This window comes from Triticum aestivum, chromosome 4A (assembly GCF_018294505.1).
Source record: "Triticum aestivum cultivar Chinese Spring chromosome 4A, IWGSC CS RefSeq v2.1, whole genome shotgun sequence".
NCBI lineage: Eukaryota > Viridiplantae > Streptophyta > Magnoliopsida > Poales > Poaceae > Triticum > Triticum aestivum.
The window spans coordinates 349,128,278-349,145,239 of record NC_057803.1 but is presented as its reverse complement, the minus strand read 5'-3'; positions in this window follow the sequence as shown (position 1 = coordinate 349,145,239).

Sequence of the window (16,962 nt, the reverse complement as noted above, 5' to 3'; positions counted from 1 at the left end):
GGTCGCCCAGTGCCCCCTCTTTCGCCACGACACCTCGGCAACTACTTAGGCTCACATAAAGCCTGCCAGGCGCGACGCGGGGCCATCATTGCCCTTCCTTTGTCTTGCATTCCTCTTCCGGTTCCTCCCCTCTATCCTTGACTCCTCGCGATCAAATCTCAAGCATAGCTCCTTCCCTACCTCGCTCGCAACCATGGCTCGGATGCCTGTGGGCAAGAATGCGAAAATCACGGCTCCGGGCAGGAGCACGCCAATCGTTGCTCCGGTGCTCTAGCCCTCCTCTATCACTGAAGAGGAGAATTTGGGCCCGATGCTCCCGCTGAAAGATAGCACGACCTAGATCTGGCCAGGCTCGCTACCGTGGAGCGGCCTGTGGGAGTGCACCTACCCCTTCTTCCTCCAAAGTGTCTACACAGGGTTGGTCCCAATATTCTCTAAGTTTTTCTATGCCATCCTCACCCGCTACCGAATCCACACCCTTCATCTGCAGCCCAACGCAATCCACCTCCTTGCCATATTTGCCTTTTACTGCGAGGCTTTTGTGGACGTGAGGCCTTCGGTGGCGCTCTTTTAGCCACTTCTTCAACTTGTGGTTCAGTGCCCAAGACTAGCGCTTCTTGTGTGTATCCTTTATCGATGTCAAGGGCGAAGACACCTACCTAAAGGCAGGGAAGAAGGTGCAGGGCTACTGACAGCGCTAGGTCTTCATGGACGCATGCCGGCTCAGCCCGCTCCTGATTATTCCGGTAGCCCAGCCTGAGCAGAACCCCAAGTGGAGCCACGAGAAGCTTACTGACCCGAGGGCGGAGCCTGTCCTGGAGTGGATGGCCGCACACGGGGTCGCAAAATTGTCAGGGGGAGATGATCTTGAAGGAGTTTCTAGGGTAATGCATCACGCCACTGCAACCATTGTGCCTAACTCCTGCGATCTTGTCTGGTTCGAGCTGACCTCTTGCTGGTACAGGCATTGGGGCAACGACTAGAAAGTGAAGAAGTCAAAGAGGGCTGGGGAGAAGGCGCCGCCAGCGTCCGACCTGAGCCCTAGGGGCGCGGGAAAACTTTGTGCAGCTCTGGCGCCTCCACAGGGTGCCCGAGCCCCGCAGAGGTGCCCAACACCCTCCAAATCTGCGGGAGGGCCCGACCGTCCCGACCGCTCCTGACCGGCCGCAAGCGACGCTTACCTAGGATGGCGACACGTCCTCAGGAGGCTTGATACGAGCGTGGGTGTGGCAACTAAGAAGGACATGACTCCCAAGCCCCTGTCAGCCACTCTTGCCACAACCGTGGGGAGTGACGCGGAGTGCGCTGCAGAAGATCCCCTTTCCACGGCCATCCGAGAAGTTCCCATGGCTGACACGGTGAATTCCATGGGCATGGCGCGGCGCTTCGAAAATGGAAGCTTGGTGCCCCCAGCACCTCAGACAACCATTGCTGGGGCTCCTTCGACCATGGTGGCGATGCGCGTTGGGGAGCTATAGTTCCTGGCACAGGCGCGGAGCCTTGACTGAAGCCCAAGCAGAGCTTGACCAGCTCAGGTCAGATCTTTGAGACGGCGTGGCGTGCCTCGACGAGGAGCGCTTGAACCTTGTGGCCAGATGGTACCAACTCAACTCCTCTTAACAGGTGGCCTAGTGCCAGGCCGAGGCTGCCATCCCATAGAGCGAGATCGAAGCCGTCGAGGTGAAGGCTCCTGAGGGGCGAGCGGCCTGCGTGGCGAAACGCTAGCATCGGCGAGGCCACCCCCTGAGGATAAACCTACACACAAAAGTTCCATTTCCGACGATGCATGCTTGCTAGCTTACATACGGGCGTTATGTGAGGAGACCAAACATATGCGGGAGCAGGCTCGCAAGCCAAATCCCGATCCCTTGGGTTTTTCAATGCTGCTGGGTTGACCCGAGCATAGGTACCGTGTCCAGCCACCGCTCGCATGAGGCACAGGGGGAGCTGCAAGAGCGTGCCACAGATAATGATAGGCAGCTGCCATGCTAGGCACGGGTTAACCTGAGGGATGATTGGCCCGTGGGAGGCTCTGAGTTGATTATCCACTGGCATGGAGCATGGGGCTTCCACTTGGGCCTGGGCATGAGCATGGTTTAATCGTTCTGACAGCACGGGGCATGGGGCTTCGACTTGGTGTGGGCAGGAGCCCTATTCGACAGTCTCTGGGCGTGAATAGCCCCATCTCGTTCAAATGCATGACAAGCACTGTAGAGCTTGTGGAGGTGTTGCATGCTCCAGGTGCAGGGCTCAGGAGCTCCTTCCTCAATCCTCAAGCGGTTTGCGCCTATCTTTTTTATGTAGCCATATGCTGAGGTAACCTTTGACGTGGGATGATGCCCGTCGGATTGTTGTCCTGTGGCCATTGCATGAAGATTTCATACCCCAAGGACCAACCCAAGGTGATTTGCATAGGTCCGGCCCGCTAGACAGAGCTTGTTCACTGAGATTTAGCGACGCTGCAGGGACAAGCCCGAGCACAGACGTCGTGTCAAATTTCCCCAAGAATGATCAAGGGAAAAGCCATCGGGCGCGCGGCACCAGAGGTGGTCAAACAATGAAGTCATGATCATAGAAACTGGGCTGCGCCCTCATTCACTTGATCGTGATGGTCCCATGCAAGGGTGAGATGCCAAGGACCTCTGTGAGGTGACATGCTCGCTGCGCATTGCCCTAGATTCCCGCAGCTTGTGAATCTCGTGGGTGATGAAGTCCTGTTGCCCTGACGCTTGTCTCCGTACTCCAAGGCATGACTCCAGGTGGAGCCCAAGCACCTCCCTTCGCATGCGGGTTAGGTCGGATGCTCTTGAAACGTAAGCCCCCGAACCTGGCCGAAGAGAAGTGCCAGGCACGCCTTCCTATGAGGGAGGAATGCAAGCCCCATATGCAGCAGCGAGGCCCTAGGTGTCACCACCCACCGATGCATGTTGACTTTCGGGGCGGTCCATGGGGTGTAGCAGCTTCCTCTTTGAGGGGGTGGCCTCATGAGGCATGACGATGGCCTCGCCGTCAGAGCTCTCAGCTGCGTCGTCCTGGTAGGCAAGCTCGAGGGAGCAGACCATGCCCTTCTCATCACAGGCGACATTAATGACACCTCTACATCCTAGCATCTTGAGAACATTGTAGCCATGGTGGGTCGCCGCAATGAACTTTGCGGGCGTGGAGTACCCTAGGATGGCATTGTACGGGAGGCCAATGTGGCCCACGTCGAAATTGATGAGCTCAGTGTGGTAGTTGTTGTGGGTGTCGAAGGTGACGAATAGGCGCACCTACCCAAGGGGAACGGGTGACCCGTCCGTCACCCCAGAGAAGGGCCTGGTCGGCACCAAGTTTTCATAGGATACCTGGAGCGTCTCGAAGGTCATGATGGATATCACATTGAGTCCATCACCCCTGTCGATGAGGGTCTTGGTGGCAGCGACTTGCTGATGATGGGAGTGTGCAGCATGGGGAGCACACCAGTAGTAGTCGAGCACCTAAGATGGTCCTTGGAGTCGAAGGTGATGGCGTACTGTGCACCACTTGAGAGGCCTCGTGGCCTCAAGCCATTGGAGGGCGACATTCACCTCGCGAGAGAATTGCTTGAAGAGGCGGTTGGACGCGGGGTCCTGAGCTCCGTCCAGGATGCAGGCTATCGCGCAAGGCTCGTCATAGCCGCCAGCCCCCTTGTCGTGCTAGTTGCTGTCGTTCCTCCTGGGTGGTGGTGGTAGTGGTGGAAGGGCAGTATTGTCCTGCGTCCGCGCCTCGCGAGGCTAGTCGTGCCAGCCATACTCACGAGGCTGGTCACGCCAGCCCTAGCGGGCATTGCCATTCGGATGTCCCAGTGGCCATCGCCACGGCCGGCGCCACGGTCATTGCAGTCTCGGCGGCAACCTCAACCTACTTTTAGTTGTCGATGTTGTGTGATTGTACGTTGTGGTAGATGTAGAACAAGCGGCAATCCTTGACGGCCTCATCATGGTCTCAGTCGTCCTTTTTCTCAGGCTCCGCCGCCAGCACGGTTGGGCCCTTTCGCTTCACCTCCTTGCCCTTCACCTGTTTGTCATCGAGCACGGTGTCGGGTCATTATGGATGAATAGGCGGCCCTCTTCAGCTGTGGCACACTTACTGGCCATGTTGAACAGTTCAAGCGCCGAGCTCAAATCATCATTGATGGAGAGCTTCTGGCACATCATGACGTCTGTGACACCATTGGAGAATGCCAAGATGATGGCTTTGTCCAAGACGCGTGGATCTTGTTGCGCACTTGGCTGAAGCGCTAAATGTACTAGCGGAGGGTCTAACATGCCGTGGGTCATTTACTACGAGGGCGCGATCGTGGATGTCCTTCAAGTTGGCGAGGAACTGATCATAGATCTCGCCCCACAAAGAGATTGATTCCTCGGGTAGGGTCACGAGCCACGAGTGCACACCGTCCTTCAGGTCCATGGGGAAACAATTTGCCATGACCTTGTCATCGCCGTTCGTCACCTCGATGCTCAGCACATAGAGCTAGAGAAACTCCATGCGGCCGGGGATGCCGCCATAGCATGGTGGCAACTCCGGCTTTAATTTGATGTGCCAAACCACCTCGCGTATCTCATGAGTGAAGGCATGGTAGCCAACAGTGCACGTGGTCGCACTGCATGCATGGATGGCACAGTTCTGGCGCCTGCCACTGCGACCTCATGGACAATCCGGTCCTAGCACTGGCACTTCTGCTCGAGGAGCATGCACGCGTCGAGCAACGCACGATGGATGATCTGGTAGCTAGCTTCGTCGCAGGCCAACGCTGACGCACCGTGTGGCAGGTCCCGTGGCTACGCGCCATGCCGGGGTTCGGCGTTGTGGCTGCACAGAGCAGGAGGAAGAGGTGCGCCATGCGCCATATTCCCAGTGCGAGATGGTGGAGGGTAGAGAGACTGGGAGGGTGTCGGAGCCGCTCCAGCGATGTTGACGAGCTCGGTGATACGGCCAAGCCATGCATTGTAGTCTGCGTCGGTGGGTGGTAGCGGAGCAGCTCACGCGCCATGAGAAGCACAGCCTTGATACGTCTCCATCGTATCTACTTTTCCTAACACTTTTGCTCTTGTTTTGGACTCTAATTTGCATGATCTGAATTAAACTAACCTGGACTGACACTGTTTTTAGCAGAACTACCATGGTGTTGTTTTTGTGCAGAAGTAATAGTTCCCAGAATTGGAAGAAACTTTTTGAGAATTATTTTGGAATAAATAAAAAATACTGGAACCAACACCCACTTTGGAGGGTGGGGGGCATAGCTGCCCACTACGCACCAGGGCGTGCCACCCCCTCTGGCGCGCCCAGATGGGTAGTGGGGCCCATGAGGCTTCGATAACCCTAATTCCAACTCAGTAAATTCTTATTTTTGGAGAAAACATAGGATAGGAAGTTTCATCATGTTTTACGATACGAAGCCGCCGCCACCTCCTGTTCTTCATTAGGAAGGGGATCTAGAGTTTGTTAGGGGCTCCGAAGAGGGGGTTATTCCGTCTTTGTCATCACCATCCATCCTCCATCACCAATTTCATGATGCACATTGCTGGGAGTGAGTAATTCCTTCATAGGCTTGTTGGACAGTGATGGGTTGGATGAGATTTGTCGGAATCAGTTCTCCGCGGATACAAGGAAAGGTTTGAACTCTGGGGTGTGCATGAAGAACTCCGCCACGCTACTGCTTGCCGCTCACCATCTCACGGCGATGCTTCGTCGTGTTCGAGCGAACCGGAATGGAATGGGACACCGAGATTTACCCAGGCTCGGGCCACCTTGTGGTGTAAAAGCCTACTGCTACTTTGTGGTGGATTGCCTCACAAGGAGGATGAATATGAACAAGTGTAATGACGAGCTGCTTCGTGAGGTCTCAGGGTACCACTTGGCTCTGGGCACCACTTGGCTCTCGGTACGGCTTGGCTCTCTCCCTCTATGGTGGAGACTAACCTATATTTATAGTGGATTTGGTATGTATCCCTTATGGCTTAGGCGGGAAGGTATACCATAGAAGCAAATTTTGGAGGGTGATAGGAGTACACCCTCTCCTGACTAAAGGTGGTCTTCGCCTACAAAGCTTCTAGGCATCACGCGCGGGTGGGAACGGTGATGGCCGTCGTCCTGCCGAACCCATGGTCTTGGTCTTGTTGCATTGGAACAGAAACCTTTGGGGGATTCCTTGGGAACCCACGTATGTCCTTTCTTTTTACTCATTAGCACCAAAGAGGCAATTTTCCTCGCCTGCGCCCGATGGTGCCCTTCTGGCTCTGGTCGTCATGGCTCATGTCATCAGGTGCCTCGTGAGGTGGGGTGTGAGCCTAGAGATATCCACCCCTCGAGAGGCAGCCTCGGAAGACCGCTCCTTAGGAGTTCTTGATGTAGTGTACCTCGAAAGGTAGGGGCCTCACGAGGGTCTTACACGTGATGTCTTGACGCTGGGCCATGTCGGGCCACCGACGGAGACACACGGTGGGATGCAGGCAGACGGGCCTGGGTACCCCCATTCCCAGAGGCCAGAAAGTATCCCTCAAGACCACGGTGCGCTCGGCCTATCTTCTAGGCAGAGGCAAAGAGGGGAGGGCGAAGAGACGCGAGCCCCAACCGCTTGTGGGCCACGCTTGATGTGTGGCGCATGACGGGACGCAGACACCCCCACTTCCCCATGACGCCTCGGCAGCTGCCCAGGGTGACAAAAAGCCAGGCGCACGGCGCGGGGCCATCATTGCTTCTCCTCATCTTGCACCTTTCCTCATCCTACTATGACCCCCTTCCTCGGAGCGACAGTCCTCCAAATCAAGACAGAGCATAGCTCCCTTCTTCCCTGTTGTACCAGCAATTTCATGAATGACGCGTGCTAGGAAAGCAAAGTCCGCCACCCCAGTCACGAGCTCCTGCTCCCTCATACTTGTGCTTTCTCCCTCCTCCATTGCCAAGGAGGAGCACCTCGATCCGGTGATCCCACTGACGGTTGGCAATCAGAATGAGTGGGGCGAGACCCAGATCTAGCCCAGCTCCATGGTGCGGAGCAAATGGACGCATTCCGTCTACCCCTTCTTCTTCCACAGCGTCTTCACCGGGCATGTTCCACCTTTCTTAGAGGTCTTCTATGATATACTCGGACACTACAAGATCCACGCCCTTCACCGCTAGCCTAACTCAATTCTCCTCTTGTCCGTCTTCGCCTTTTACTCTGAGGCTTTTGTGGGCGTGAGGCCCTCGGTGCCGCTCTTCCGCCATTTCTTCAGCTTACGATTCATCGCCCGGACCATGCGAGCCGGATGAGTCTCCTTTGTCGACGTGTTTGGCAGGAACATGCTAGTCAAGGCCGGGAAGAAGGTGAAAGGCTTCCGGCCCTTCTGGGTCTTCCTGGATAATCATGGCATCGACCCGGACCTCGCTATCTCGGCAGAGCGGGCCGAGCAAACCCTTGAGTGGGGCTCTGCCAAGCTTGTCGACCCTCAAGCAAAACCCATCCTAAAGAAGATAGCCTCGCACATGAGGGCGAAGCTGCTGATCGGGCCGATGATTGTGAAGGAGTTCCTGGTGCAGCGCCTTGCGCCGCTTCAATCGCATTCAAAGCCCTTGTAGGAGTACGAGGGTGCCAGTGACGCGATGAGGCTGCACGCCGCCGGGTTGACAGGCGAGGAGGTGGATGTGGCTTTTGTTCACCTTGCTCAGTTACTTCCCTAGGGATATTCCCGAGGCTATCGCCTCGCTGTATAGCCGCGACGACAAGGAGGAGCTTGTCGTATCTATGCCCACCTTCAACAAGTGGAGGCTCGAGCCGCGTGACCACCCCGATTCACCCGTGGTGCTGTCCTCCGGTGATAGTGATGGCGACGAGGGCTTGTAGGAAACGGAGGAGGACGTCCTTGAGAGGGTGTCCCCACCGTCGCAGCGACAGCTCCTCCTTGGTCCGAGGATAACGATGATGCTGATGAGCTCCCGGCCGCGGACTCCCCATCTCCCATCAGGGCATCCAGAAGGGCGGAGTCTGTTCCCCCAACCAGGCATGCGTCTGGGGAGGCAACCTCGGGCGCGGTGTCGGTGCAACAAACCCTGATCCATTGCCCAGACTATGCACAAGCACGAGAACAAGATCACAGCACCAAGGGAAGATTAGAGCACAAGGGACTAGTCCTTTGAAGGATCCAAGTATAGATCAGGAAGACCAAGAAGAGCTAGAAAAGCAAGATGTCGCTAAGAGAAAAAAGACCTCCCTTGCCGGGCAGGCGAGCCTTTCAAGGACAGGGTTACCGCCAAAAGCAAGCCTTCAGGCCAGTCCGGCGGGCCTGCCGGGGCTTATTGAGGTAGAACCACGCCACCGCACCACCTCATCACAATGCACGTCGCTGATCGGTGCGGTGTCAAGATCCAAGGTGACTAAGTGGCTGCTATGTGCCACATAGCAGTCACTTCCTACAGGAAATACCTCCAAGTGACACCCTTCCAGAGACGTGCCATGAAAGCAGGCGTGAAGCTGGAAAAACAACCTGGCAGAGCTTGTCAGGTGAGCTGTGATGTGACATTGAGTGGCGCATTTAATGTGCTCTGTCAGCCTATAGAGTTAGGTATGATAGCACTATTTGCTATCTAATCAGTGCATACTGACTGATTTGCCATTGTGGTGACACCTTTATCTATAAAAGGAGGCCCAAGGAAACCCTAGAAAGGGTGGGACATTTGAGTGTCTAATCCGTGCCCTCACATACTGATGTACGCATAAGCGCTTTTGTCTTGTGGCGACCCTACTAGGCAAGCATCTTATGCTCACCACCATCTGTCCACCATCAATCCACCAAAGCATGAGTAGGGTTTTACGCCTCACGGCGGCCCGAGCCTGGGTAAAGATTGCCCGCGTGATCTCTGTCATGTTGTTCCACACTCCTCTGCTCTTTGTGCAATGTGCCATCCCCCCGTCGAACCAGAAAGGGGCCTTTGGTCCCATAGGTGGCCGTGGTTTGCCACGACATCTTTGGCGCGCCAGGTAGGGGGATCACTAGTGTGAACCTGAAAGCATGATCAGTGCATCATCTTCATTGTCGTTTTCATCATCGACACGACTCCAATGATTATGGCACCAAGAAGAAGCCCGGGGCTGCAACTCCCCAATCCACCTCGAAGGCTCTGCGGGGGGGCACGGTCGGTGTAGACAGCATTGTCACCACCTCCCTAAAGGCCGAAGCAAGAGTGAGAGGCACCAGAGAAGAGAAGCATTAGCAACATCACAACGGTCATGCTCCACGAGGTACGAACAAAGGGGTTATTCTGTCTATACCTCTTCTTCTCACCGAAGGGCACAACGGTAGCGGTGACACCCGGTCTGGGGCGAATCGCCACCCTCGGCCGTCCCCGCCATGGGCACGGCCACGGGGTGCAGGCCTCCCCCGAGCAGGCGGATCCAACCACTATGACCTATGGAACCGGTGACCCTCAATCGCTTCCACCATGTCACCACACCATCAAACAGTTGGTTCCCAACCGCGAGGGCATGACGTGGTCGCCAGCGGCCTGATTAGAAGCCTGGCGATGGAGGCCATGGCGCGGACCCAACTGCTATTGAGGTTCCTTCTGGTAGCCCATCAGATGGATGAGTGGAGAGCCACCATTCAAAGTCTGATTGGCTTCGCCGAGGCTGGGGCACACGGCGAACTAGCCCACCACAGCCTCACTAGGCGACAACAATAGCTCGTGCTACTGGCCGTACGGAAGGGGGCCCCCCAGCATGCAACCCCCACCACGACAATCAGCGCGGGAGCCGTGGAGGAAAGAACCCGACGACGTCTTGATGGACTCTTCCGACCCTCGAGCACATCGAGGCCAACGGCGAGCCCCGGAGGATAGGAGGAGGGGAGGCGTGCATGTCGTCGTCGAGCGACGCCGTGACGACCATCGTCGGACCAATGGGTGCGGTGGCCCCGACATCGACGAGCCTGTGCTCGAGGACTACGGGTGACTACTAACGGTGTCCTGGACTAGGGGGTGCTCACCATGTCATCTCCCGACCAGGTGGATCGGGTCGAGGACCCCCATGGCGGTTTACTCATGGGCCACTTCGGGCAGCCCATGTGGCATTCAAGGAATATTCCACAAGACTTGATGATCAAGACAAGGACTCCTCTCCACCAACGTATTTGACTAGGACTCTTGTTATCCTAGGCCTCCGGTACATTATATAAGCCGAGGCCAGGCTAGTCGATAGATTATTATGACATTATTCATCATACCCTCAGGTTTTAGACCACAACATATGATCTCGCGGTAGATCAACTCTGTACTTGATACTCCATCAATATAAACAAGAGCAGGATGTAGGGTTTTACCTCCATCAAGAGGGCCCGCACGTGGGTAGAACATCGTCTCCTCCGTTCCTGTTACCATTGATCCGAGAATCCATAGCTCGGGACCCCCTACCCCAAGATCTGCCGGTTTTGACACCGACAATGGTGCTTTCATTGAGAGTTCCGCTGTGTGATCGACAAAAGATCAATGGCTCACCTGCAGATCAACTACAACGTTAGCGTCTTCGCCACCGACCCGACTGGTCACCCTGCCTCCAATCGTCATGTTCGTACAAGGCTCTTCGGCAACATCAACTCCAATCTCTATCATGATCATGGAGGGATCATCCACGGAGCTCGGGGGCTCACCGCCAAAATTGCCCTCGGGTGACCTTGTTGTTTTTCTGAATAGCGTACTTCTATCCGCTACCACCACCTCCTCGAGCATCGCTTTGATGATTCCTTCAGTGGAATTGTGCGGAATTGAGTCTACAACAACACTGTAAAATTTCGTCGCGTTCTGATGGAGCAATCTCCGCCGAGCTCCATATATCAGAGCCATGTCGAATTTGGACAAGTTTGGAGCATGGTGTCCACCATCTAGCTCAGACATCCTTTGGAAGATCCAACCATTGATCCAACCACCTCTCAAAATTTCAACTCAATCCGACCGTCCAAACTCCAGGAACTTTCCGATTAGTGCATCACATTTTGGATCTGTTTTCTGCGCGAATACAAATCCGACCCGAGTTTATATTTCTTCATGAATGGGATATTAGACAACCTTTTTGGAATAATCTCTTTGTAGGGTATTGTGTTTTGTTTATGAACACATGATCACAAATTTTGCTCCTTTTCGGAGGTAATCTTCGCTGTCACGCCGATGCCAAACCAGCGTTTACTCCACGTTTGCCGACTTGCGCTAGATATATTATCGCTTCATCGAGCCGGGCCCATCCTTATCGGATCACCAGCTCGGCAAGCCGAACAAGAGTTTGGTATCACGAATACTAAATTATCACCAACACCATCGCCCCACGGATTGCATGGGTCAGGCGCGCCGACATCACCGCTCGGTCACTTCATCAATCCGGCTTTCACCGCGTCACAAGTAATGACGAGCATTGGCATGGCCGCACTGTTGCTTCTTCAAACTAATGCCCATCACACCAAACTGCTTCAATACCTCGGCTGACATGGCAGCTGCAACGTCTCCTTACCGACCCGCTCCGTTACCTCAGCCTAGACCGGGGGCTTCGCCATCTCTTCATCTACCTACTCTAGAGACTTTAGCATCACCAGCCGACGTTAGCTGGACCGGGAGCTTTGCCTCGGTGAGCCAACCTTTGCCAGCATCACCATGCCGTCGCTTGATCGCCCACTAGTCAATGGGTGTGCGGATCTAGTCCCAATTTTGGGATTAATCTTTCTTAATGTTGCTACAACAGATAAACCAGTCACTATTAACTCTAGTAATTTTTTCTTGCTTGGGTTTATTTTCTCGGAGGAATTATCACTCTGGTTTGTTCCATCATCTGTACACAGGTCTGTCAAATGGTGGCCGCATTAACGATGGTTGCATGGTGGTTCGGTCAGTTTCCGTATACAGTTCGGCGAATGCCGAATTTGGAACTCGGACCGGCCTGTGAATTCAGCCTTTGCCACACCTTCATTGCGTCACACCGACGCCCAGCATCAACATTGACTTCGCTGCCAGTCCACATCTCTTTAAATAAATTATTTTTGCGAAAAGCAATTATGCAAGGATTATATATATTTATATTATTCATTTTGGACCGCACTATATGTGTGGGTGATCGACTTCGACTGCATCACGCGGTCACTTTGGCAAGCCAACGTCGTCTTCCCAATTGGCATAAATTGGCTTGCATGATCACCTTGTTGATTGAATTGCCATACCGACATGTTCAGTTGCCTCGGGGACTTCGGCATCATCAAGAGGGTCCTACCTCGTCAGGTGTTCGGCAACGGGCCATATTTCTTTTACTGCTCACTTTGCATAAATTATTAATCATGCAACTTTAGTTAATTTTTTTGTTATTGTTACTATTATCTCCGGCTTGCATTATCTTCTGTGCACACGTAAATGATCTAGATTGGGCAGCGCTGTCACCTCGGCGTATCGACATAACACGTGACCTTAGCTGGACAAGGGGCTTCATCATCACTTCATTAGCCCATGCCGGGTACTTCGGCGTCACACTGCCGGCCTGCATCGGCCATGCTCTGTCGCCATTTCGGAACGTCGAGCTCTTCTATCTGCCACCTCGGGACCGGCTTGGGGCTGGTACCTCGTCCCACCGTAAGATCAGACCGCATCATCAATGCCAAACACATTAACCAGCTAAGTCGCTTTTATGCTCAAAGTTTTAAATTTTTAATCTGTGTTCGGTTCGACCATGCTCACATACATTATTTGTTAAAAACACTTCTCTTACCCAAGTTTACTGGGGGCTCTTAGATTTATATGAGCCGTTTTATAGTAAATGTGTTCTCTTCCTAGTCGTTGCAAAATCTTTTTCTATCACTCCTTTTTCGATGCGAGTGTGTGGTCAATAGCCGGATAGCCCATTTTCTCTCTAATGAATGCTTGAGTTTAGTTTGCTAAACTAGCCTAACAAGAAGTACTCCGCCTTTGGGATAGGAGGTTGAAGCCGAAGGCTGACCCACTCGATGTCTTGAGATCGGATGTGTCATGTTAAAACATGACGGAAGCGCAAACTAATTTTAAGACCAATTTTCGGATTGGCACAAAAAAATTTGATTTAGTTTGGACTTAGAGTTTCCGCATAAGTGTTTTTGGTTTTTAAAGCTTACTGCACTTTTTGATCTATTTGTGTGCTTTTTTAAGAGGCTGCAACATGTGAATGTGTCAGTTTCGAATGTTTGGCAAAATGTTCTCGGATATTGCTTTATATGCATCAGTTTCGAATTGTGTCTTCGGTCAGTAGTTGGGTTGCCCGACTCCTGTGCTTGCCTCCTACGTTCTGCTTTGTTCGGCTATGTGCGCAAAGGGAGAACCACTGTGATTGTGCTTCCAACTAGCATGGTTAAGCGCCTTAGTGGAGAAAGCCAAAAATTGACTGTCACAATAAGCGTAGACTGGTCAGTGATCCGGTGACTGTATTAAACTATAAGATCGATAGAGGTCACCCCGTGTTAAATGACGGCATTCATAACATTGGCTGAAGTGTTTACAGCTTGACCTCGACTTTCACCGAACACTAACCGGGGGCTAGTTACTGGCCTCCCAACTTTAAGCTCCTATGACTAAGTGACAGTTATAAAGCCTGCATATCTGATTGCCTTGTTTCCGCTAACACAACCACCTCCGGGCACCGAGACACCGACAAAGGGTTGTTTTGTAATCACAAAAACAAGGGGGTGGAAGCCGACGATGGGCCATTTTCAACTAATAAATGGTCGCAATGGAGTCAAAATAAACATATCATCGATGTTTGTATTTAATATATGAGGGCTGCCTTCCGCAATCATTGTTATAAAGCCATAAATATGCATCAATTTGACATAAGATTTTGGCCAAGCTAGGGTGCCTGGCTCCTGTGCTTACCCCTACGTTCCTGAATGTTCGGCTAGGCGGTAAAGGGTGCACCGCTGTGATTCTTACTACCGGGTCATCCGAGTTAGTACCTCAGACTAGGTGAAGCCGAAAGCTAGCGATCTTAAAGGATATAATTGGTCAGCAACGACGGAAGTAAATTTTTTGGTTCATTAATAACATAGAGTTAGGGGATTTTCCCCAAACTAAATCCTCAATATTTTCCTCCCACATTGATTGGAGGTAAGGTTTCATGATCATGATCAGCATGACAACCCAAAGAAAGGAACCGATAGCGGGCTTATTTTCTATGGAAGATTTTTCATATCTATCTGCGTACCTTTGTTTATAAAACCGTATGGCCGGATTACCTTGTTTTCCATAAATCTTTGCCCTTATAACGGCTTTATAAAGTAGGACAAACACTCCCCGGCTTCTGGCCGAGGAGGTTGAAGCTGATGGTCGGTCAACAAAGTTGTGTACAGAGCGGATCCGAGCATTAATGATGTAAAGTACTTGGATACATAGAATCACTACACATAATTTGTGATTTTACTCTAGATATCGATCCTTAATTCGGCCACCCGTGCCCGCATTAAGGCTCGGGGGCTACTGGGCTTTAGTCTTATCATTCACTAATATTAAAGGGGCACACCGATCCCTTGATCTTGTGTTGCCACCCGACCAGTGTCTCGGGGGCTACTACATTGCCTATTCAGTGCAGAAAAATCTAAGTGCTCAGTGTTCGGCTGGACCGGACTATGCGCAAACGCGTCCTCGGACGACAATAGGTACCATCTCGGACTTATCGGGCATCAAGCTAATATATTACAGCGACTTCTCAAAACCCTCTCCCAAGGGCCCGTTCACCGATCACTATTTCCTCTAATATATTACAACGCATTTCTATTCTTAAGTACGCTGCCGATCTAGGAATTGGTCCTCAGGCTGATTTTACGAATCGACTTGAGTCTCAGGGGCTACTAGGGTCAGCAGTTTGATTTTATCCTTCCAGTGCATCCCGGATATTATGCCAACACGCACCTTGAGGGCTACTGGCTATCCATCTCGGTAGAGAATACAATGCACAATTTGGAATCAAATTCATAAGAATCAGCCCATGGCCGGGGTGGTGCACCACCTCGGATATAGTCCGGCGTTGGTGCTCAACCGTAAAACATACCTCAGAAGCAGTTCGGCATAAAGCTCGGTTGCAAGTGGCTGGCTCCATAGATGGCATCTCTGGCATTAAGCTCTTTTGAACCCTTTTAACTTTTTCAAGACCAACGTAATCTATGACACCTCAGATACAGTCCGGCGTTGGAGCTCGGATACATTCCGACGTTGCAGCTCAAAAGCGGTCCGACGTTGGTGCTCAGCTGCAAAACATACCTCAAATGCAGTCCGGTGTTGGAGCTCGGATGCAAGAGGACACTGCCGCACGGGAAACACTTCAAACCCGATAATGCCCAATAAGGCATAAAAATAACAAGGCATTGATAATGACTGATAACATAAAGGGTCTCCTCGGATACCCGACATGTAAACTCTTCAGACTCACTTCAGTGATCCTCAAGATCGAAGATGGGAAGATTTGTTGAACCAGTTTTCAAGACCAACGACCGAAGATGAAGAGAAGTTCGGAAGAATCGAGGAGCGTCCCCAACTTGAAGACGGGTTCAGGGGGCTACTGACAGTGTCCTGGACTAGGGGGTACTCACCACATCGTCTCCCGACCAGGTGGATCGGGCCAAGGACCCCCATGGCGGTTTACTCATGGGCCACTTCGGGCAGCCCATGTCACATTCAAGGAATATTCCACATGACTTGATGATCAAGACAATGACTCCTCACCACCAACGTATTCGAATAGGACTCTTGTTATCCAAGGCCACCCGTACATTATATAAGTCGAGGCCAGGCTAGTCGATAGATTATTATGACATTGTCCATCATACCCTCAGGTTTTAGACCACAACATATGATCTCGCGGTAGATCAACACTGTACTTGATACTCCATCAATATAAACAAGAGCAGGACGTAGGGCTTTACCTCCATCAAGAGGGCCCGAACCTGGGTAAAACATCAATTCCTTCGTTCCTGTTACCATTGATCCGAGAATCCACAGCTCGAGACCCCTGACCCCGAGATCTGCCGGTTTTGACACCGACACATACCTTTCGAGGTTGGGTGCCCTCCTTTACTCGTGAGCTGGCGCAAGTCTGTTAGCCATACGCTCGCATGTTCGTGTCACATCCCTAGCTTTACCCTGGCCTTGGACTAGCTTGGTTGCTGCATCATGTTTAAATTCAAATGAAATTTGAACTGAGGAATTCAGAAGCCTCAAAACCCTAATTAAAAGAAGGGCAAGCACCCTTTAAATTGCATTCTGTGAATCCAAAATGCCCTAAAAATAGTTTTGTGAATTTTGGCAAGAGTTATATATCAAACCAAAATTCTGGAATATTTTTAAGGAATTATTTGGTCTCTGAATTTAAATCAATAATCTATTTGAATTTGGGGATATATTCATAATATACAATGAATATATTTTCAAATGCTTTGAAATGTTTTATGTACTTTTGGAATAGTCCAGAGAGGTAACATAAAATATTTCAGAATGTTTTGGCACTGTATGAAATTATTTTGAATTTGAAAACAGTGGCAAAATAAAATAAAAAGAAAACAGAACTGAAATAGAAATAAAAGACAGAGAAGGACTTACCTGGTGCCCACCCGTGCAGCCCACCAGCCGGCCCAGTTCCCCCCAGCCGGCCCAGCCCATCTCCACTCCCTTCTCCTGTCGTCTTCGTCCTCGGACAGAAGGACGAGCGTGTGGCCGTGGCGCGCACGCACGCGCCCGAGCCACCTCCTGCTTGCCGCCCCGCCCCGGATCGGCTAAGGATGCCACGACACCCCCCTGGAACCCCCTCGTCCGCTCCCTTGCCTCCCTGCTCTCTCCCTCTCACTCCCCTGCTCTTTTTCCCCTCATGGCCGAAGCCGCCATGGCCACTCCGATGAGCTACACCACGGCCACATCCACCCCCCCCCCTCGCTCCCTCTCCGCATGCCTGAGCTCCGCCCTGACCCCGTGGAGCTACCCACCGAC